The sequence below is a fragment of the Ammospiza nelsoni genome, chromosome 2 (genome assembly GCF_027579445.1).
Source record: "Ammospiza nelsoni isolate bAmmNel1 chromosome 2, bAmmNel1.pri, whole genome shotgun sequence".
NCBI classification, from domain to species: domain Eukaryota; kingdom Metazoa; phylum Chordata; class Aves; order Passeriformes; family Passerellidae; genus Ammospiza; species Ammospiza nelsoni.
The window spans coordinates 2,913,244-2,937,437 of NC_080634.1; the positions used below are offsets into that span (position 1 = coordinate 2,913,244).

A 24,194-nucleotide genomic window follows, 5' to 3' on the forward strand; every position below is an offset into this window, starting at 1 on the left:
AGCGGTGTTTACAAACACTGGCCAAATGTGGTGTAGGTTTGTTTAACCTGCTTCCCTAGTTGAGTTCAAGGCAGTACTGTGACCAAAAGTAAACAGGTTTTGTCATGGCCTCTTGCAATGTGTTGTATTTAGGAATCAAGTTAATTTAGTGACTTTTGGCAGGGTTTTATTTCTCTTTGTCTATGCCATGTTCATATTAAAATTTGAATTGTGCTGAATTTCCGTTGTAGCTGGGAGTAAAATATGACTTTGTGTAGGTAATGCTTCTGCACTGAACATAGCAAAGAGATGAGTTAATGTGAAGGTTTTCAAAGAGAGGAGTTAATGTGAAGGTTTTGTGGTTTTGGGTTTTTTTCCGAAATGTGAGTAATGTTTTGTAAATGCATGAACCAAAATGAATATCAATTACATTTTGGCATCATGTACCATGCCGGACTTTGTGGAACAGTCATGGCTGGAAAGGACAGAGTGGAATGAGTGTCTGAAGAGGAATCATTGGTTCAATGTGACTGTAAATGCCTTTGTTGTGAAGAGAAGATGAATGCAGAATTGTAACAAATAACCACTGATGGCTGGTGTCAGCAATGGATATGGTATTCTGGGCAACTGGAAAGGTTAGGGAATGGCTAATGGCATTATTAAAATGATAATAAAGTAAGAATGCCAAAAGGTCAAAATAAATACTAAAGATATATTGTATTATCTGAGAGAGAATGGGCAAATAAAAAGAAGAAAAAGTGAAGAATCTTAGAAGTAACCCAGAATAATTTGATTAATTTGGAGTTTGCATAAAACCAAAATTAGGTTAAAAACATTGTTTCAGTGTCCACAAATCTCTAGAAATGTGTACACAAAGAATAATGCAAGAAAGATGGTATTGGAATAACTGATAGAGAAGAGTTTAGAATTAGGTTTTTTGGTGCCACTTGACATTTTGTGCACTGAAATGAACAGGGATATAGGGGAAGACAGGAGATCACAATATAATAGATTTTAAAAAGGAGCAAACAAAGGTGAAACTGAGGGAAAGACCAAGAGGAAATTCAGGAAGAAGGAGAAAAAAAGAAAAACAAAGGGTGCAATCTTTAAAATACATAATAATGTATGAACAAGCTGCAAACTGAGAAAGAGACATGCATGGGTTATAGGTTATTTTTTTCCTCTTGTTTATGAAACTAGGAAGAGAATCCATGTTTGCTTCCTGCTCTGGGGTCTGTAGGGAAGCATGGTCCTTTCTCTCCAGAGGATTGTGTGTTCCTGAAGCAGTGGCTCCTTCCATAGCAGCATTTCTCCCTTTTTTCTTTTTATATTTTAAGTATCTTTTTACATAATTCAGCAGATACCTTAATGGGTAAAATAAATGCAGAGTCCTGGTCAAAGATATTACAGTATAAAGCAAAATTCTAATAGTTCTTTGCTTACAATTTTAGGGACGGAGAGTACAAGTTCTCTCTGGTCCTTTTTTTTTTTTTTAATATGAAAGCAAATATCTTGATAGCCATGCACACACTCACTCTTCTCTGATAAAGAAGTTGAAAATCAAAAAGCAATACAAATTTATATACATTTAATACTGTATGCAGTGCAGTGCATTTTTCATAGCCTTTCTGTGAGTTGCATTAGGTCCTGACTGTTCAAGGGTTTTTATCAGGCCTGCTATACAAATCTTGTCTTTTCTCTATGCAAACAAGTTGGTATTTTTTAGTGTTTGCATGATAATTTTAAAAGATTCATCCAAAATAAGCTTATATTTATTAAACTAGAACTGCTGCTGCTGGTGAATCAGAGCAGCCAAATGCAATATATGTAAACACTTGTGGAAATCAGATTTTTATTTTAACCGAAGTTAAAGAAATCCCAACTCCTCACAAATCAAAGAAGCTTTGCTATTCCCAAAGCAAGCAGCCAGTATTAAAAGAATTCAGTTTAATTCAAATGAAGGCTATAGACCAGATCATTGTATTGATATCAAGTTCCTTGTGATTGATGGTACAAGAGTGAATAAGAAATTAATTTGATAGACATTGATTTTGTACTGCAGTGTATTGACAACGTGCAATGTGATATCTGCCTTACAGAACTTGACTACTTTCTTATTGCTCTTAAAGGTTATTCTTTATTTCACTACTTCCTACCTTTTTATTACTATGAAGAAATGAACATTCCAACCTTCTGTTTTGAGCAACTCATTTGGTTTCACTGGCACGGGGTGATTTGTCCTGGGACCACTCTCCTTTTGAGAAATTAAATCTTCATTAAATCTCTTGCTTTCATGGTTTCATAACAAAATAAGATTTAATGGATGGCTACATGTACAAAAGTTTTTACTGGGTATGCAGGATTGAAGTCTAGGTGATAATTTCCTCTACCTTCTACCATTTAATTTTTTGCTATGTCTTCTTGAAACTCTATTGCCTTTACTCCACAGCTCTGAATAGTTTCAAACAGTTTCTTTGAATAGTCATCAAACTACATAAATGCAGCTTATTGCATAAACTTTGGAACTTGGAAAGCATTTGGACATTAATACTGAGGGCAATCTCAGTTTTTGATACTACGTCTGGCTTTTTGTGCTTGTTGTCATAGGAAATTTAAGAGGGTGCTGGACCTACAGTTGCAGAAGAGTTTTGGGTAAGATATGTCATTAGACCTCTCCAAAGGTCTGTCAAAAGAGTAACTTGCAGGAAAAAAATCCACATTTTTAAGTTTTTGTAACAAATTGGGGTCATTAGCTTGCTTTGCATAAGAGTGTGCCATAGAATTTGCACCACTGGGATAGGTGGAAGCTGAGGACATGAAAAATAAGTTGCAATTTTCAAAAGGCACCATTAGCAGCTGGAAGTGTAGCTGTAATTGACCTAAACCAGAGTTCCAGTTAACAAATACAATTGTTTGAGTTTGGTGAAATTATCTGAGGCAAGAGCTGGAAAAAGAAGCAAAAATTAAACATCTCAGTCAATGAGCTGGATCATTTTAGAAAGAACTGCATTTTAACATGGAGGATTACTGTGCTTTTTAAAATTTTATTACGTCACATCTCAACAAAACCTAATTTAACTTTCATTCTTACTTGTGGCAGAGGATCTATAGGCCATCCACATGACGTGTTTATGGCTGATATATTTTTCAGCAGTAACAATGTCACTTCACATTTTTGAGTTTTAGCCTTTTAATTACACATATTTGACTTGAATTGCTTATGCACCTCCTTTAATGATCAAGTCAATGTATATCATAAATCAGAAGAAATCAGACAAAGAATAATCTTTGGTATTGTGTCTTTTACGACTTAGAGTTTGAAAGTAATTTTATTCTGTTTTTAAATTTGCATGACCCAGATGTTACTTCTGTGTCAAGAACAAGTGTAAGCCTCCCTAGAATATTTCTATCAGAACAAAATAGTTACTGTTGTATTTCAATCATTTCCATAGCTGGTGAAGTTCATATCATTTGAAAAATTTATGGACAATATATTACAGAGGAGGACTGCAGTGTGATAAGACAGCACAGGATATTAAAAGAGATTAAACATCCCAAAAAAAAGGAGAGATTTACTGTACTCAGCAACTGCAGTGTGGATGGGAAAAAAATGAGAATGGAAAATTAGCTTGCAGATAAAAAACCCCAAACAGTTGAAGGCCAAACACTGACAAATTTTGCATTTGAGTGGGGCTTTGTCCCTTTGCCCACTGTTCTCCTGGCCCTGTGTTTCCTGCACAGGATAAACTCCCCCAGACCCTCCTGGGCACTCTGGAGCTACCTTGGGCCGTGGTTCATGGAGGCAGCAGAGCCCTGCAGAATGGGAATGCAATCCTAGAAAAGAGAATCTCAGTCTGTTGTGCTGCTGTGAAATAAGACAGCCGGGTGGGGTGAGGGGATAGCCTGCTTATTTGTGTCTTTTCACCCTGAATTATGTGTGTTTCGCTGTGTGTAATTGACACCACGGCTCACAGCATCTCTGAATTTGTTCCACTTTCTCATAAATACCTGATTTTTCGTTGTCCTGTGGTTTTAAGCTTCCTTCCAGTGAATAGGATTATATTTATTCTTTTTTTTCCTAGGTACTGTTTTGCTCAAAGCAGATGTTTTATGACAAGTAATTTGAGGGTGTAATATGGAAGAGATGTGAAATAAAACTCCTTGAGTGCAGCATTGTCTGGAAAAAAAAGTAGAGGCATGTGGAAGACAATGCAACAGCATCACTGTGATTGTAGTTGGAAAAATGAGTGTGTTTATTTTGATGACACTTACTGAGAGATTTTTATTTAAGATGCCCGTGATGTTATAATGCAGTTTGTCGTATAATCCGTTATATTAATTTGTTTTGTGGTAAGATTTCATTCGTTTCTAAGCAATATCTCAATGTTGTTTACCTATTCATTTTAGTTGTTGTGAAAACTGCTCATAACAAAGCTTTTGAGTTGTTCATATTAAAAATACTTCTTTGAGGAGCATTAGGCAGTCTATACCTCACATAGAAGGGGCGTGTGATGGATAGAAAAGAGCTGAAAGATGAGTTTATGCTTTTTTCTCCTTGTGGAAAATAGAAGTTGAAGAGGTCACTTGAATTCCAGAACTTAGTCCTCCATGGTAGAATTAATTCAGTCTTGAAGGACCTGGAGATATCTATTCTGGAAATAACTATTCTACAAATTGCAAAGCATTTCCTTACTCCTTAGAACAAATCCAGGCAGATTGGTAAATAACAAACTTCAGTGTAGGAGGTCCATAACCGTGAACTGACCACACGGAAGTTGGACACAGAATTGAGACATTGCTGTTATTTTTTTCTTCTCCTGTTTAGGAAACTTAGGAAACAGCAATTTAGGACGTGTTGGCTTCTTTTGTCTTCTGCCAGAAGTCTGGTGCTGGTGCAGAATTGTGTGTGTCAGCTATAGAGCTGATCACACTGTGTGTAATTCATTAATATTTTAAGAACATCTGATTTTAATAGCAGAACTATTTTGAGACTAATGTTTTAAGAAGCTATCCCGAAGACAGCTTGACTTCATCTTTTCCTGTGTGTGTTTTCTTTTTAATAACATCTTACATTTTAACTTAACTTTTTTTTTTTTTAATCTCTGCTCTGATATTTTTTATTGTCTTGCTTAAGGAAAGTCACAAAAGATCACATAAACACATCCTTACCTCCAAAGGGTTCAGAGCTTGGCTGGTCTGGTTCCTTCATGTCTTGCACTGTTTGCTGAACAGTGGAGTATTTTTGTCCCTCAGAGGTCTGATAATTGGGTGCCTGAATGGAGGAATTTGTAGATGGCTTTTCATGATTTTTAATTGTAAGTAATGTAATTATAAAAAAAAGTTATAGTTTTTTATTAATATCTCTGGCTACTCTTACACATTTTCTGTTGTCTCAAAATGCAGCATGTGCTGTGTTCCCAAACTGGAGAGTGGTTAAGAATTATCATTGGCACATGCACTTTTTTTTATGAGATGCATGTTTCTTCTATGGGAAATATTAGAGTGGGTTCTCCTTTTAGTTCAACTGTTTCTGTTTTAAACCTGTAATCTGAAAAGTTAAAGCAGCACAGGAGCATGGGAGGTATATTCATTACAATGAATGGAACAAGGCTCTGGTTCTGCAAAAGCATCTACATTTTGGATCCCACTGGAATTAATGAGTTTGCTATCTGTAAAATTAAACAGATACTTCTGAATTAGGGGAGCAAGTGTTTTCTCAATTTCCTCTGGTTGTTGTTAGATAAGTCAGTATTGTCAAAATTCTCTTCCTCCCTTAAGAAGGAATCAGAACTGTAATAGGGAAAGTTTTAGGGACTGAAAAAGCTTTAGTTTTGGAGCATCAGGATTTACTTTGAGGTTGAGGAATTGTGCTTTTCTAAGAACCTTCTCCAGCAGTCTCTTAAAGTGAGGTTGCTGACCTTGTCTCTGAAGTTTTTCCTGTTAGCAAACTTGTTGTCAGGCTGTGAAATACAAAGACATTGTTAAAAAAGAAGGAACCTTGTTGACATTTTATGGGGAGTTTTTAAAGCATCAGAAAACTTTTAATAGGTAGGTTAAATGTGGGCATTGTATTAGAAAAAAAAAAGTAATCTTGAACTAATTTAAAGTCCACAATTAGTTGGGATCACAGGTGGCAAGAAGAAGTTTTAATGATAGCCTGGCCCAGGCCTTGAGGTAAATGATGCATAATTATTCATAACTGCTATTTTTGGCTTGCTTGCATTTGTCCTAGACCTCTGCCTGAGGAAACAATTTGAAATAATTAGTGTGCTAGTGCAGTGACAATGATGAATGAATCAAATGCATCTGGTGCCAAACACGGATCTTGATAAGAAGCAGATAACTTTGGCAACTGTGGAATTTTTGTTTTTAGATTTCTGAGACTGGGAACAGTTTGTTCTTGTTGGTTTTGTTTTGTTTTTTTTTCAGACTGACATGTTCAACATAGAAAATTACCACTCACTGGGCCATGATCAAAGCGCAGGAGGAATTCCAGCACTGTGAACACGAAACAGGTCTGCACGCTGTGTGTGCAGCTATTCAGGCCTGGGAAAATGAAGGGGTTATTAAGGTGGAGCATTTTGAAAACTCAGGTCAGCAGAGCCAAAAGTTAATGTTAAATGAGCAAGATGCATTGCTTATCTCAACACAGGTTGCAGGCACATTTGATGTCAATATTCAGCGGTGTAAATACAGCTGTGTGTCATTAGCAGAGCAAAGCTAAAGCAGAAACAGAAAGATTGGGTTTAGATTCCTTCATTGTAGCGTAGTTAGTGCTTCTGAGGTCCTCAGAGGTGTTTTCTTTCTCTGGCTTGAATGCTCATTTCTGTCTATGTAATTCACTATATATGGGTTTAGGTGCGGGTAGATGTGAGGCTCTTTTGAAATTAAATGTGTTTATTGAAGAGGGAAAAGTTATTTTTAATTAATATTCCCTTATCTTCTGGACTCCCGCACATTTGTATCTTGTTGGACTAGTGAACAAATGTTTAGTAGTTTTGAATTTGTTCCTAATAAATTGATTAAAATAGGGTGCAAGGTAGTGCTCAGGTCAGTGACTCCATACCTGAGCTGTGACCAGCAGTCTCTCCATCCAGAGAATATTTGGCTTCTACTCACAGCCTTGAAATTACAGCACTGTGAGTAAAGTTCTCTGCGACAAATGTGGCTCTAAAGAAAGATTTTTTAGACTGAAATACAAGGTCAGCATATAAATAAATTTAGGGGAGAGCTGACAGCCTGAGAGTTGGTCTGTTTTTTTCAGTTCTGTGTGTGCTTCAAGTAGAATTGTTACAATAAGGATTTAAATTTTTGAGCTTGTCAACTGCTGCTGCATGTGTTGTGTTTTAAAAGCGTTTCTTGGTGAAAGGCATTTTATGCATTTAATTGGACCTTAAACACTATGCAAACTTCAATAGAATGCATATAATAAGTTTTCTAGCTTCTAGCTGGTCTTTAACCTTCTGCTTCTACATGTAATTAATGTTTTTCTAGTGATTTTTCCAATGCCAATCCTAATATTTCACCAGAAACTTACACCTACTTGGGCAGTGAACTCTATTATGTTGAGGATGCCTTGGCAAAATACGAGTCTAGGGGAGTTTTAAGCCTATCCAAGCCAGATCTCTGTTCCTAAGAGAAGTTCTGCTGGGGTAACAAGTTTGTATGATCAGATACTTTTTCTTGTAAACATCTCTATGAGCTGTGTCCAAATCACCTAAAATCACTGAAGGTTTTTGTTTGTGTGTTATTTCATCTCCGTGGTCTCTGGAGTTGCTGCTTTGTATTGATGTGGGATGAGGCTGGAGAAAGAAAACATGGGGAATCACTCTATGTTCAGAGCCTTTAGTCCAGAAACTTAAATAAAAGTAAATTCTAGTATTAAATGCTGATTCACTGCCTATGCACCTTGTTCACTCAGGCAAAATATTTACCTAGCATGGGTTATTTTTATCTTAAATGCCAAAGATGGCAGAAGTAAAAGGTGAAATGAATGAAAGCCTGAGCAATTCAGAGTCCCTTTAATTGCGGCTCAGATCCTCTCTTGTTGTCTTCTTCATTCTGGATTCTGCCGTTTCTCACGACTGCTGAGCTCCTACAGCTGACCCTGGTGTTCTCTCTGCAGAACAGCTGTCCTAAGAGAGAGCTAAGAGGATGCTGCATTCCTCTCTAGAAAATCAAGGGGATCCTTGACCTGTGGCCTGAATTTGGATTACCATGTTCAAAATCTTTCCAGAAGTATTAGAATCCAGAGCAGATCTTGCCATTCATCAGGATTTCCCACTCTTCTAGAACTCAAGGGTCCTGTGGTAAGGAGGAATAATCACTGAATTAGGTGGTATCACCATGTCTGTGCACCCTGGAGCACAGGTGGATTTCCACACCTCAGTGTCATGAAATGAAAAGCTTACCAGATTTATTTAGGTAAATAATTCAGTCTGAAAAGACTCTTCAGTGGTCCTGAAACTAACTAGATTTTTAGGTGGTCATAGGAACAAGAGTAATTTACTCTTTACTTATAAAATTACTCTTCACAAATCACTTCAATATATTTAATGTGGTTTTTTGGGTTTTTTTGTGATATAAACTAATCAGGGTGAATGATGTCTTCTGAGGGAAAAAAGTGCTCTTATGCCAAGTAAGAAGAGGAAGAATGTTTGTTGGGGTTTTTTGTATGTTCTTTGAACAGTGTTTCATGTGGGCTTTTCTTTGTGATGGGAAAATCTTGGTGGTAGATTTTCATGTAATTTGCAGTTATTGGTTTTATTTTTTTTTTTTTTTGCAGTGTACTCCTTTCCCATAAAAAAACAAACTGAAAATGATAATTTCTCTGAGGCAATAGGATTAAACCATGTACTGGTTTTACCCAGATGGAAGCAGAGTGCAATAAGGTTTTTTGAGGAGAACATATTCTTTGAAGCAAATAAACTTATTTACTGTTAGTATCTCAATCTGTCACACATGGACTGAGCATGAGGATAGCTGCCTCAAAGGTTATCTTTTGCATTCCAACATTTGCACAGAGTGTGGGGTGTGTGGAGAGGGTTAGGTAATAGATTTTGGTTTGGTTTGGCTCTTTTGTTTTCTGGGTTGGATTTTTTTTTTTGTTTGGTTTTAGTTTTTTGTTTGTTTTGGTTTGGGGGCGTTTTGTTTGTTTGTTTTTGGAGAGCTTTTGGGCTGAGCTTTTTGGTGGTTTTTAATGGTTTTTTTTGTATGACCTTAAACAGAAAAACCAGGTTGTTCATCGTGTCTCCCTCCTGTTCAGTGCTGTGCCACGAGCTCCTTCTGTTCTTACCCATCTTCAGATGTTTTCAGTTTCCTGCTGGGCAAGAGGGGACGCGGACAGAGGTATTCAGGTGCTGTTGATCCCCAGGGAAACAAAATGGAATTATTTAATCTAACTCAGTGCTGGTCCTCAAGCCTGGACACCAAAAATCACTCTTGTGTCCTTGCTAAAGTTTCATTAACAGAGCAGAGTGCTGCTTTGACACATTAATTGGTTGCCATGCTTTCTTTTTCTCCAAGTCAACCTTTCCTTTGGTCACTTGATTGAAATTACTGATAATTGCAGGGCTGTTTGGAATCTGTTTGTGCAGAATGGACGTAAAGGGGCTTTGCTGTCCAAGGGAGCAGGCGAATGGTTCCTATCACCTGGGAGCTGCTGGGTTGTGCTTGTCCCACACTCCTCCCCTTAAAGAAAAAGGGCAACCAAGCAGAAAAAAACCAAAGATAACCCCAACAGAATACCACAAGTTACTTTTAAGGAAACCAGTTCTTCCTCATTGGAAAATAAATGGAAGAGTGAGAGTGGGCTGGCACAAAATTAGTATAGGGAATATTTCTTTGCCTCATTTCTGCATTGTAGAACAATTTTTTGTGTTCAGCAGTTAGCAACTTTCAGGAAGATAAATGTGTTTTTAATTTTTTTAAATGACTGCTGAATAATGTATTGTACTCCTGCAAGAAAAGAGTAGGATTTTGGGTTGTTTGAGATTGTCTGGTTAAGTGAAACGAAAAAATTGCACAGGGTAATTTAAATTGGTATAGCTTCCTGGATCTCAGGGGGTTTTGTATACATGTTTCACATTGTGCCATATTTAATATTTTCCTTTCCGGGTGTAAGACAAAGAATCAAATTAATTTTTTTCCCAACAGACTTCTTTGGTTTTTTGTTTCTTAGCCAATGAAAGCCAACAATGCTTTCCACTAAATCTTCTTATGACACTTTGTTTCAACTTTTCTTCACTATTTCAGTCAAATTTCTGTATAGTTTTGATTGCCCTTTTCTTAGCTCAGGCCTCTATTTTCAGAAAATAATATCATTAAAAGATGACTCACTCCATTTGTGTGCTCAGACGTTTGTATTCGACTGTTACAGAAAAGTCCACTTGAATTTTCTGGCTTGTAGTTATTTTAAACCAGGACATTACAGATACTGTTTAGTCTGATGAAACATGAACTTCTGTTTTGAGAAATGTTCTATTCTTTCTGCTGTGATAATTCACTGTGGAGAGGCATGGGGCCCTCTCTCTCAAATCTGTGCTATAAAATAGCATCTACCATTCAAACAAAACTTCTTATGGACAGAGATGAGTCATTCTTACATGTTCCTATTATGCCTTTCACAATGGAATTGGTCCTTCTCAGTACTACCACTTTTCAAGTAATAAAGGTAGCGGCAAAAATACTTTCCCGTACTTGTCTGCTACAAAAAAAAATGCCATTATGTCACTTTCAGGAACATTAAACTTTTTTTTTCTTCAGGTGACCTACTTTTTAGGGTAGATATTTCTGAGATCTGTTCCTTTTTCCACAGCTAATCTGCCTTTATTGTGCAAATCTCAGTTTATTTGTAATTTAGTGCATCCTAAAAAATTTCAATTCTATCTAAATTTTCAATTTTAAGTTTTGTATTTTGTGATCATAAACCAGAAACACTTGCATGGATTTTAGGTTGTTTCTATGGCATAGGTTTGTTTGATTCCTTCCTTGGAACACGCATGTGCAGTCACCCCAGAATTCCTGTTTGTGCCTCAGTATTTTAGCTTTTATATTTTTCAGATTCTCTGCTGCTTTACTGTGTACTTTTGAGCTTCATATTAGGGGATGGTAAATTCTCTTCACAGAGTAGGGAGACAAAACAATTCCTTCTCCAAATCTCAAGCCCAAGAGCACAAACACCATGGGGCTGAAGAGAGAAAAACAAGGATGGGACTTCATGGGCTAAAGCTGTAATTGGACAATTATCTCCAATATGCAAATATGGAGGAGAACTGATCAAAGTAAGAGACCCCGTGACTGCTCGGGCATTTTGGGACCATTTGGGTTCATCTTGGGTGTGGCCCTGGCAGGACTCTCGTGCTGCCCAAGGTGCATCCATTGAGGCCTTTTAATAAATCCCTACTTTATTCTTTAACTCTGTCTAACCTGTGTTCTAGGGCAGCCTTCACAAGGCATCACTGTCATGATTGAATTACAATTATTTAAATAAGTGGCTGCTCAGTATAGCCTGGAAATAGTTGACAGAGATGGTGTTCCTGCTGTGGAGTGAGGATACCTTCCCTGCTGATGGAGGAGACAGGGCCCATAGGTTCCAGGAACAGAAAATTCTCATTGGGTCTGAGGAATCACAGAAGGTGTCTGGGAAAGTGCTTTTATGTAGGAACAAAAGGCCTTGCACAGGTATTCAGGGCACACTCTGTTTTCTCATGCTTGGCTGGAATGGGAGTCCTCTCATCATCATTTAATGAAGCAACTTGGTGACCTGGTGCATGCATAGCTGCTGAGTTACTGGTTTAACCTTAAATCACCTGCAGGGCTGGACTGTTTCACTGCTGTTTGTGCTGTGCTTTGCTGCTGCTGAGATGGACAATTCACCTGCACGGTCCAATGCTTTGTGACACACTCGGGGGCTCTCCTGACAATCACCATGAGGTGGCTGTGAATTATGCAGGACAGCAGCAGTGCTGGATCCTTGCTGCAGTGCATTGAGTGTTGCCATCCTGGGAGGGTGTCCTGGTTTAGGGCCAATTTGGGACAAAACCTCTAAAGGGGTTCCTCTAGAACACAAATTCAAGCGGCCTCTCCGCCAGATGGTACAGCAAAATATTTCCTTGGAGAAAGGTGGAAAAAGCTGTTTAACAAGCAATTCATTCACAAGCATAAAAAATGAATAATATTAAACAGGAAAACCTCTCACTGTTCTGGAGAGATGGCAAACTCAGCAAGTCCCCTTTGTGGGCTGTAGTTTGCTCAATTTGTTATCAGTCTCTCTGGTGCTGCACATGCTGCGGCCCAGGCCTGACCTGCTGGTCCTCAGGGGTGAGCTCCTGGTGTTTTTCTGGGTTTTCAGTCCAGAGTGGGACTGATCAGTTCCAAGGAAATGAAAAACCACAGTCCAGTGAAATTCTCTTCCTCAGCTAGCTAAAAACTAACTAAAAGCAAAGGAGAGCTCTGTCCTGCTGTCTGTCCATGCTGCAGACAACATAGCAACGGGGAGGAGTGAGTGCAGTTTCTGAAAACAAACTCCGCACTTCTGCTCGCTACCTTCACTCTCAGAACCAATCTTAAAGGTGCAAAACTTATTTCTGGGCTAAACAGATGAGTGGGGATACAACTCAGCATCATAAAGTCACCTCAGGACAGAGGGGAAACTAGAAAGCAATTTTGTGGCTCTAGATGTCTCTACCAAAGTGCACATCTTCTGTTTGGGTCATGGTGAGCTAATGATGTGGCAAAGGAATCCAGTTTTGCCAAGGGAAAGTTCTGAGTATTTTGTTCCTCCTATGCTTCAGAACTTGGCACTTCCCTTGCTGAACCTTTTGCAGTTCCTCTGAGCCCATCTCTCCAGCCTGTCAATGTCCCCTGAGTAGCAGCATGACCCTCTGGCGTTTTGGCCGCTCGTCCGAATTTTGTGTCACCAGCAAACTGCTGAGGGTGCTCCCAGCCCCATCACCCAGACCGTTGATGAAGATGTTGAACAGGATTAGACTCTTGGGGTGTCTCCATACAGACTTTGTGATCACAGCCTCCTAAACTTGGCTATTCAGTTTCAGTTCACCTCCCTGTCTGCTCAACTGTGTTTTCTCAGATTCTCTGTCAGCTTGTTATGGGAGAAAGTGGTGAAACTCTGCTGATTTCTCCTGATGGTTTCCTTGTCCTTTGTATGCTTGGAAGTGATTCCTAGGATTGCTTTTTCAATTATTTTCACAGGAATGGAGGCTGATTCCTCAGGATTTCTCTACTCTCCAGCCCTCTCTTCCTGTCCCAGCCTAGGAACTGGAATTAACACTTTGTGATTGTTGATCATAGCAGCCATTTCTGTGTCTTTATTTAAGGCTGTTTGGTTGGTTTGTTTCCCTGTGTTCTGTTTCTGGTGTGTTTTTGCTAGGTTGACATGTAGACAGATTTTTCCTCATATCAGCTCCCAGAATGGACATTTTAGGAACAGGACTGAGCAGAATCAGCAGTTAAGCTGTGTAGGGCCATGACTTCCCTTACTGTGCAAGTTCAGTTTTCCATGTGGTGCTTAGAGGTCAGATGCACATTTCTATACTCTTCACAGGAAAAAGACATCAGAGAGAGAGTGTATTTTAGCCAGGTATTTTATTTGTGTTGTTTTATTTTGCCTTACCCAGACAGTGGTTATTTCTTAAGGGCAGTGAATTTTAATTTATGCTTTATAACATTGTATTAGGCCGTCTTGAGAAATACAAGCTTGTATCCAAAATGTCCCAGACAGTGTAATACAAACAATTTATCCTTTTTATTGAGGTCAAAAATGCTTTAATTACAGACAGAAATTACAATACAAAATAAATATATGTGGTATATAGAATATGGCCTTTATAACAGAAAGTTATGCCTTACTATTTTTAAAAAAAGAGTTCTTATATTTTTAACTTCTTGGACTCTCTGCCCACGTAATTATGTTTAGTAGAAGTTCTAAGTCTAAGCAATTTCTTCTAAAACTGTGGTATCAGTAAGCATATAAATAGTATTTTATTATTTTCTTTCCCAAATATCTGTATATAGTGAATGAAATGTTAAATGTGTTTAAATTATTTTTAGGCATGTGAAAAATTATTTTGCAGCTTTTTCACTGACTTTTTGTACTCAATTTAAGTAAATAACAGTCTTACCAATAATGGCAACAAAATTATTTTTCTGTTGGAAGTGTTCTTATTTATGTAGTGAAATAAGTACAGTGTGATTACAGTAAACACAATTTCTCACTTACTAGAAAATAATATTGCATCTAAAATTAGCAGATTGGAATATTCCAGAATGTTTAATGCATAAATTATGAAACTCCCAGGTATAAAGTGTGTGTTTAACAACACCTGCATAAAATACTCCTTTGTGTTCAAAGGTATGTTTTGGGTTTTTAGTTTGATTTTTCTTGTTTTTTCTGACAATTGAAATGGATAAACAAATTTTGGTATGCTTGGGGCACAAATTGCTTTTTCATGACAATTTTAGTTTTTACACTTGAAATTTTGGTATATGGAATATGAAGCTTGGTGTAGTCCAAGATAATGTTTATTTGATGGTTTATTTGTTTGCATGACTCCTTTGCTTTTGGATGCAGCACCACTGAGGCTCATCAGCAATATTTCATTCAGTATCACTTAAAAATAGAACTTCTCTTGTTATGGTTATCAGCTTCCTATGTTCTCCATCTCTTTTTCTGCTACTCTAAGTGGCATGTGGGTTCAGTTCAAGCTGGAGTTCTCATTTCCCAAAACATTCCCAGTTGGGATGTTGGCTCTGGGACATGTGAATATGAAACAACTCTGAAATGCACTTCTGGACTTCATTGCCTATCAGTAAATCTGTGTTCCTGCCCATGTTTCATGGGTTATAAATCAGCAGTGATACTCGATTTTTCCTGTTTCCTGTGGCTTGAAGCACATTCCAAATGTTTTCATGTCCTGGTTTTCTCACTAGGTCCCATCCATCTTCTAGGGGAGAATTCTGATGCCAGCAATGGAAGGAACTCCTGACAGCTCAGGTTCTTTGTGGGTTTTGATTTTCACTCTTACAATGGTTCAGTGGGACCCTGGGAAGAACGGTCTGAAGCTGAAGTTCTGAAAGAGTGTTGCATACATGTGGTAGCTTGTCTAATCAAGTATATTAAAATGTAATTTTTATCTCTGGTTTATGGGACTTCAAAGACTTAACTCACCCAGAGAGGCTGTGATGGCCTTATCTCAGAGCCTTGAAATTGATTCTTTATCAGAAACATAAATCATTTGACACAGTCCGTGACCTTGGGGCAGGAAAAGACCAGAGACAGGGAGAAGGTTGGTTTGTCTGTCCTCCTTTGGGTTGTGATTCACCCATTCCTCTGGAGGTCATCAGCACATCCTGGAAGGCCATGTGGTTACTTCTGCAAGGCTACCTGGATGGCAAATACAGGGGCTCATTGTATTCTGGTTCTGAGTAAACTTTCACCTCTGGAGTACAATCCAGCAAAGTAAATAAAACACTGAAATCTTTGTCTGATTTTTTTTTTCCTCTCTGAAGTCCCAAATGCAGAGAACCGAGTCAAACACGCATTTATTGATGCACATTCCCAGCAGACTTCCATATATTTAGTGTATTTTGTGTTAAAAAATAACAAACCTCTCTCCTGTGCAGTTGTTTTCATTTTGAGCTTTTCACGTGCATGTAATCAGTGTCTTACTGAGAGCAGTGAAAACTTAACTTTATTTTCTAACAGCCGGACCTAGAAGTGAGGCAATTTTGAGTGTTTGAATACCAAACTTGCAGTGCAGTACTATTGAGTGTTTTCATATCCAACATTATGACAAAGAAATGAAGCTTGAGGAAATTAAAGGTAATATATGGAACTATTTTTGGCATTACTCCTAATGAACACTCTTCATCTTTAGGGTAATTCTCTGAACCATGCTTAATCTCTGCAGTAAAGTATTGGTGCCACTGATAATTACTGCAGTGCATTTCTGGAAGCATTCTGTTCTCCACTGTAAGGTAGAAAATGAAATTTAAGCCTCATATTTACATGCAAGGCCTAATGGAAGAATTTGGTGAGTAGGATTATAGCTCAGGAGTTTCTGTTCCTGTTGATGTCTCTCAACCTCCCACAGAGCAAGTACACAAATATCTCTATTTGATGACCTTTGAATTTGAAGTTCTTGTGAGCCTACTCTAAAACATAACAATACCTTTTAGTATTGGATGTGTCCTATTCCTAGAGACATTTGGCTCTTCCTTGGGCTTTCAATGACCTGTTACCAGATTTTTTTTTTTCCTAAGTATTTGTTTGTGTATTTGTCAGCTGTTTTGTCTAATGAGCTTCTGTTTACCCAAGATTGGATTTGAACGCACCTGTAAGCTGTTAAAGTATGATGAACTTTCGGAGGTTTTTATGGTTGGTTGACTTTGAGCGTTTATTTTTTGTTCTGTTTTGTTTTGTTTCTACAGGTAAAACTACATATTTTTTGGCATGCTATTTTGTAGTTCCCAGTGTGGACAATTTATCAAGTAACAAACAGAATTTTTAGGAAACGATCTATCTCCAATTTACTGCTACACTATAGAACTGTGAACATCAGCTAATGCCATTGCTCCTCAAGAGTCTTTGGTTAAAATCCTGGTTGAGTTACTTCTGTTTATTCATCTCATATTAAATTAGGCATGAGTTCTTCTCTCATCCCTAGCCTGACACAGGGAAGGTAATTGTTTAATAATGCTTTAGAGCCTTGAGAAATCAAGAGTGTCTCAGCCAGAGGTTGAGAAGATATCTGGACTATCTCCAGAATTCCCAGTCTAATTACTTTCTTCTTGTTCAGCTGAAACAAATTTATCTTTAGAAAATATGAAATGTCAATGAAATATGAGTTCCTGTATTAAGCATATTTTTCAATTAGAATAACTGGAAATATGTGCACAGAACTAACTTTTCCTAATTGTATGGTGAGGAAATTAATTTCCATAGAGTCACAGTAAAAAATATAATAATTACCATCTCTCTTTTGACTCAGCAGTTGACAAAAGAATAATTACCTTTTTGGAGGTATTTTTAACTTAGCCTTTTAAGCATAATGACTCTTGTCTGATTTTAGCATGTTTTAATTTTCAAGACCCTATATGATAGCTATATTTAAAAAATAGTACGTGTGCTATTTTTATTTATTGCCTTTTTTTGCAGTACTTCCCAAGCAAGGGATTGGAGGAAACAATATGAATATTATGCTTTTCAGTTATATACATAACTATTTTTGGCTTGTGCTCATTAAAGGGGAGGTATGATGGCTGAGACAGGATTTCAGATGCTCTTTTCTTTAAGGTGTGTTGCCTTCTACAGGAATAAAGAGGCAACTTCAGAAGGAAAAATGTATTTTATTGACAACTCAGAAGAATATCATAGTATAATTTAAATGCCTCTACTGAAGAATGCAATTTTCAATGAAAGGATAAACTCATGAATGAAAAGGAAGCCTCCTCAAGTAGTTATTAAGAAATTATTCTAAAGATGGAAACATGGAGATATGTGAATGTGTAATTGCCCAGCTGAAAAGATATAAATAGAGATAAAGAGAACATATATAAAGGATAAGGATAATATATCCTTTATAAAGGATATAAAAAGAACATTGCCATATGAACAAAGTTAAAACCAAAATAACCCAAATACCTTTAAATTATGGTAATTACTCTGAGCAGCCTTTTATGGGATTCATTGTGGGCTCCAGCTGTCATGGAAGTTGTTTGAGTTTCAGATTAAATTGTTGCCTCACGTGGACCTATGAAGCGTTAGCTATGTGTCACTCACCCAAATTAAAGGTTTCCATTTCTAGATTAGCTCCCCATCTGGGTTGTGCCAGGGAGTTGAAGATTTCTGTGGAATCAAGATCTTTCAGAAGGGGCAGAGTCACAGTTCTTGCCTTTATGCGCAGGATTACATCCCGTGTTGAGATTTTAAAGCTTTTATTGTGTTGGAGGCCAGAGATCCTGGGGCTTTTCCTCAGTTTTCATGTGAACATGGCTGTGCAAAATTCCAGCTCCTTGGAATTGGAGATCCTCTGGAGCTTGAGGGAAACTGCTGCACTGAGCAGGAACCTTTGCAGTGTCACTTTGGGGTGACACCACGCTGGGGTGGCTTTGCCACCATCAAATCTGCTGCAAATCTGGAAATAGGGACACAAAGTTTTCAGCATACAACTCTTCCATTTCCATTCTTGGCTGTGTTCTGCTCACCTCCTGCTCAGTATAGGGTTAATCTGCTCCTGCGAGAGGGGTAAAATTTTCCTGCACAAAATTGGGAATAAGTCTCACCTCTGGACTGGTTGGTGTGGTGTGACTATTTTCTGGATCCAACATTGCTGTTTCTTGTCTTTCTGCATTGCCAGTTTACTTATTTATGCCCTGTGTAAGGCACTGGTTGAAGGACACTTTGCTCCAGGAGCAGCTGGAGTAAGGATGCCTGGTTTGCCTTTTTTTTTTTTCTGTTCAGTTTTGCACTTTGAAAACAAGCAAATATTATTTGGATTAAAGGGGGAAAAAAGTCTGCTATGTAAAATTTGCTCAGAACTCTGTATCCTTCTTTGGTTTAATCATCTAAGAACAAATGAGATTTTCTGTAGGGAAGTAGTTTTATATGGATTTGTGTTCCTTGCCCTTGTGCAGTAGTACTGCCAATTATATTTATTAGCCCTAAATATTAAACAGCTGGAAGGATTCCATTGTATATAAATAAGACATTTGAGACCTGGAAGGTTGCCATTTCTAATGCAGCCAGCTGGTGCTTTTTACAGTTACATTCAGCACAACACTACTGAATTTCACTTCCATTGAGTGTTGTGTTAATGACAATAGGAGAATGTGGGGTGGTTTGGGATTTCTCTAGGAAATGCCATTGTGTAAAAATACATTTTTCTGAAAGACTGGCTAGCAGGGAAATGCTATATTATGCACCTGTTTTGTGCATTTTGATGTAAATATTTTTTTTGTTTATGTGTTTTGCTGGCAAATCCAAAACAAGAAACTGCAGGGGCTTTTCAAATGTGAATTTTTAAGTGTTCTTGTGCCACAGATGTTTTTCACTTTCTCTGTTGTGGTGTTGTTTTCCCGTTTAAGTAATGGTTTCATTTTTAAAAAATCCTGCTTGCTGATGCTTCTGCATTTGCTCATTCTTTGATTATTTTTTTTTAATGCTGGCATCATTATTATGGTTCCAGAAATAGCTAAAATAGTACCAAAATTATCGCCCCATTGTTAAATTGTTCCTAATTTATTTCTTAGAAAACTGAGGCATGAATGTGGATGAAGGATATATTCCTGTTTAGCTAGCCAGCAAACACTTTGGAGAAGTGGATTCTTCCCACTTTTGATTGACTGTGTCCTGATTATTTCTTTGTAATCACTGCCTGTGTGGGTGGCCACATACAGTTTTTGGTGCTGGGTAGTGCATTAGGTAAAGCAGAGGATGGTGCTGAACAACCTGATACTGTTTATATGTGTTAGTATTGAAAATTTAGAGGAGCTGATTGTTATGAGCTAAATGTCATATCTAACATTGTGTGAAATAATTCTTTGAAGACACTTTTTTCACTTCAGACTGCCACATCCACAGCTTTGTGTGAGATCTGTCTTGGATAAATTTCCATCTCTGAAACAGCCACACTTAGAGGCTGAATCTAACCTAGTTTATTCAATGCTTGTGGAGAAAGGTGCTTTTATAAAAATTATTGTTCAGTACAGATTTCAGCTATGGGGACTGTTGTGTTGAGAACTTGCCAGAAAATCTGCTTAACCTGTGAGATAAATAAGATTAAAACCTGCTTCTCCAGGAGATATATAGCTTAGGGGGAAGAAATGAAGCTGTAAATACTTTTTTTTGTCTGAAGGGGTGTTTGAATGCTGGATTCAGATGTCTGTTAGGAAGTCAGATGTTTTCCTCCTTGTGGTGACCTTTTTACCTCACTGTGATTAAGAGGCTTTTGCTTGCTGATGGGTGAGAATCAGCTGTCCTTACAAATTTGATGATGAAGTACTCTTCTGTCTGCCAATTAGAGATGGGGGAGAAAAGATGGTCTTCCTCATCTTTCTGCAGTTTGGTTTGATTATTAGTTGAGCAGTCCCATGATAAGGTATGCACTCATGCTTTCTCAATATTGTTTATGTGTGTTTAGATTCTGTAAGACAGTTACTTATTTTAATTTTTATTTTATTTCACAGTTCTTTAAAAGTTCAGAAGCATAACTGTATGGAACACAGATCTGACTGGCTTGGATAATTTAGGATAAATTTGGGGCTAGGTGTATGGTAAAATGCTAAACCTCAGTTTTTCTTAGGGAAGTGTAGTATCTGGGTACTCTAAATGAGCTTCTCATGTCACCTGAGCACTCAACAGACAAGATATTAATATTTTGTCTTGGTTGCAATTCTGAAACTCTTTTGCTTAGCTATGAAGAAACCAAGTTTTAGGTTGAAGCTATGAGTGTACCCACAGTCTGTGTCTTATGAAGGTTTATGTGATGGAAATGATAATTTCACTGTGTGTATAACTTAATCAGAAAGCTCTTGCAATGCAATTTATTCTTCCATTTACCACTTAGAAAAAACTAAAAACCTCTGGCTAGAGCCAGTGGCCTGAGGTAGTTTCATTGATTTTTGAATGTCAAATGCAGAAAAAAATTTTCCATGGTACTTTTAAAGTTTCTTAAAATCCCAAATCAGATCATTCTCTGTCCTCTGATCTCAGTTGGTTGGTATTTATGGGCCTTGAATCAGCATCTTTGGTGATGTTATCAGGAAAGTTTCCATACTGATGAGCTGGCCTGGAATGCATTCTCCTATAATATGGTCATCACAGGGTTTTTGTTAATAGCAACCTTTCAGAGCTCTTGCATCCTGCTACTATTTTGTTAAGCTTTTAAACAGCATGTGGAGAGGTTCTTTTTTTTATTTAGACTTGAATTATTCTAATGCTCATCTCAATTTGCAGTTTTATACTTTGTAGTTAAAGAGTTTGATGGCAATGTGATGCTGACTGAAAAATGGGGATTTTTTTGCAATCACACAGTTGCATATATGTTGTATTGTAAATCACAAAATATCCCTCTGTTTCTTATTGTAATTCAGATTTTTTTTTTAAACTATGATGAATAAAAAGACACAAAAAGTGATGTCACAGGCAGGATGCAAGAATTGAGATCACTCATGTCCTAGATTCCCACATTGAGAGGGAGCTTTTCATTGAGGCTGCTCATGGCATCCCAGAAACATCCTACATTCACTTCTGTACATTTCCTTTTGTAAAGAAATTGCATTTCCTTTTGCAAAGAAATTGCAAGAAATAAACCAAAGTCTTAAGTCCAGCACAGTGCCAGATCTTGGAGAAGAAAATCCTTCTTGGCTCAACTTTGTCACTCAGAGACATGAGTTAGACCCTCTCACTGGAGATCTGGACATTTTTCTCCACCACTGAAAGCAATCTCTTGTTTGCTGTCATTAACAGTATCCAAAGAAGATTTTAAATAGTGAAAAGTAAAAAGAACATTTTCCAAAAGCCAGATTACATGCTGGGAAGGGAGTGGTGCTATGGCACTTTTGGAAATGCTTCAAAAGTATTGAAAACGCCTGAAGGCATCAGAGGAATATGACATAAATACTGTGTAATAATATGAATTCAGAAATTGTGGCCCACATCATTCTCTCATAGTGTCACTGAGACTCTTTTATAAACATCTTCCTAAAAAATTTTGAATTTATCATTCCTATTGGGCTTGGAGGAGGATAGTCCCATCATTTCATCATTCCAGAATTTAGGACTTGCCTATTAATTTCCTCTCTAGCAATTTTGGTACTTGCAATTCATGTGTTCAGTTTGCTCTGTAAAGTTATAATAGTTACAAAAATTCTTTTAAAAAATTTAAAAAAATAAGTAGAGATAAATTCCTATTCCAGGGATGAAATTAAGAAGGGAAAATAATAAAACAGACGGACATGGGAGGTACCAAAATAAAATTAAAATAAATGGGAATACAGGTGTTTGAGAAACCTTACTTAGTAAAAAACCCTCAATGTCCTTGATTATCTGTTTAACATTAGGATCCCTTTAAATGGCAATACAGAGGTTTAATGGGAACAGTTGCAATGTATGAACAATGCAAATGTACTGCTTGCTTTTTACTTAGATAATGATAATTATTGAATTCCCAAAAGTACATGTTGGGATTTGAATGCTCTTCCTGTAGTTTTGGTGAGTTATTTAATCTTTTTCTAATGAAATAGCTGCAATCTCCACAATTTTATAACTGTTAAAGTATTTTAGTCAAATTAGCACTGAGAGAGTGACATTTCCCTTCAGCAATGCTTCATCATTTAAGTGATCAATCTAAAATTTTGTTGTTGATGTAAGTGGACTAACACAGACTTCCAGGCAATTTGATCTTCATTGAAAATTACTGAAATTATAATTGCATTAAATTAATAATTGAAACTTTTGGATTAACAACATAGTAGTGATACTGCCTTTGTTATGCAAGTCCTATATCTACATGCAAAAGTCTGTTGGATAAGAAGCTTCTGGCAAAAAAATTTATCATGAGACTTGTTCATAAAACTAACATCTTCCTGTGGAGATGTTTTAAACTGTGCCAGTTCCTGGTTTTGGCTCTATCTCCCTCTGGACATTTTAAATAGAACTGATTAGAAATTATATGGAAATGATAACCGCTGAATGACTTCTGAATCAGTGCGAGCTGCTTAAAATGTCTCTAAAATTTGGTCTCATTATATAATCCTATCTAGTTTCATCCAGGTGTTGTTACTCAGTATTTATTTGTCCAGGTAAGAGCTGCAGATGAATCAGTGCATCCAGCTTCACTGAGGCAATTATGGCTCTTTGAGGCAGGGTTGGATCGCTGGCTCAGGGCCTGTGCTTGTGCAAGGACATCTGTCAGAGGAGGGTCCTTCACTCACTTTTGGGAAGCTGGCAGAGGTTGGGAGCCAGGGTCCAGCTGTCTCTTCTGCGGGCAGCAGCTCATCCTTGTGTGGCTGGTGCCGAGCTCTCAAGTGGCCATGGGCTCCAGTGTGGTAATTTTGATTTAAAAAGTCCCTGCGCTGCTGGCTCTTTTTGGAAATATATTCTGTTATGGCATGCTGTAGCATATCAGCTGCTGTAAACACATCCAAGATTGTGTTTTAAAGTCTGTTGAACTAGTCAGGAAGAGATAAAACTTGTGTATAGTCAGGTCTGTAAAGTGAATTGCAGTAAACTTGGTTTCAATTAAAGGAAAGAGTATTTACACCGTTTTTATCTGCTGGTTTAATGACATGGTTTAAAATCACATCTTCAGTGCTGTGTGGACAATTTCATTGTGCAGACCAGCTCTTAGTTAGATCAAAACTTCCTTAAATTAGTGGGTTGAGACTGAGAACTCTCAGATGCTACTCTGATATGTCCATGCTTTTTTTCCTTCCTTTGTATATGTGTGTGATATACCCGCATTGTAAACCCAAGAAACTGTAAGCACTTCTGCACCATGGTTTTTGTCTCTATAGTGGGAATACTTCTTTCCTCTCCTACTGTCTGCACTACAGTAAAGTCCTGTAACAAAAGGTGCTTATATAAAACAAGTTATTACCAGACTGAGATCTTAAATAGGAAGTTGATATGACTTGATTTTTGAGGGAAGATGTTTTTCTGGTAGAAATTCTTCTTTGTCTCCATTCCTCAAGAGTGGCAGTGACTTCTGACATTGATTCTCCAGTTTTTGTTGTGAGGTTTTTTTTTTATTTTTTCTTGTGAGTGATAAATATTCCTCTTTCTTAAGTGTGACTTTGGAAACCAGGTAGGACTGGTATCTGAGTAATTCTCAAGTAGGAAACCCCTTCCTTCATGTTTGGGTCAAGAGAGTTTGTTAGCTGAGGACTGCTGTAAAAACAAATCATAACCCTGTGTTCTTCCAAAATCTTTCCTATGTCAAACCCTATGTAGTGCACTGAAAAACCACCTAATCAAGATATGGTGAAGTGGTAGTATGTCTTAGACCAACTCAACCCAGTTTCCAGAGTTATTGTTTGTCCAGAGTACATTTATCCCAAGGAAAATCAATTGTCATGCTTTGAATAAATATAGAAATGTAACATTTTTATTGCAACTGTATGAAATTTCAGTTGGAGCCATTGGTTTTTGTTTAATCTTAGATATAAAGCTGGTTCTAACAGTGCAAATATGTGTG

The 24,194-nt window shown here is 37.5% G+C and overlaps 1 protein-coding gene across 2 annotated transcripts in view; it reads left to right on the top strand.

The window, feature by feature from the left end:
- EPHA3 (EPH receptor A3) overlaps positions 1–24,194 on the top strand; it is a 174,929-nt gene that overhangs the window by 28,245 nt on the left and 122,490 nt on the right. The window lies entirely within an intron of this gene.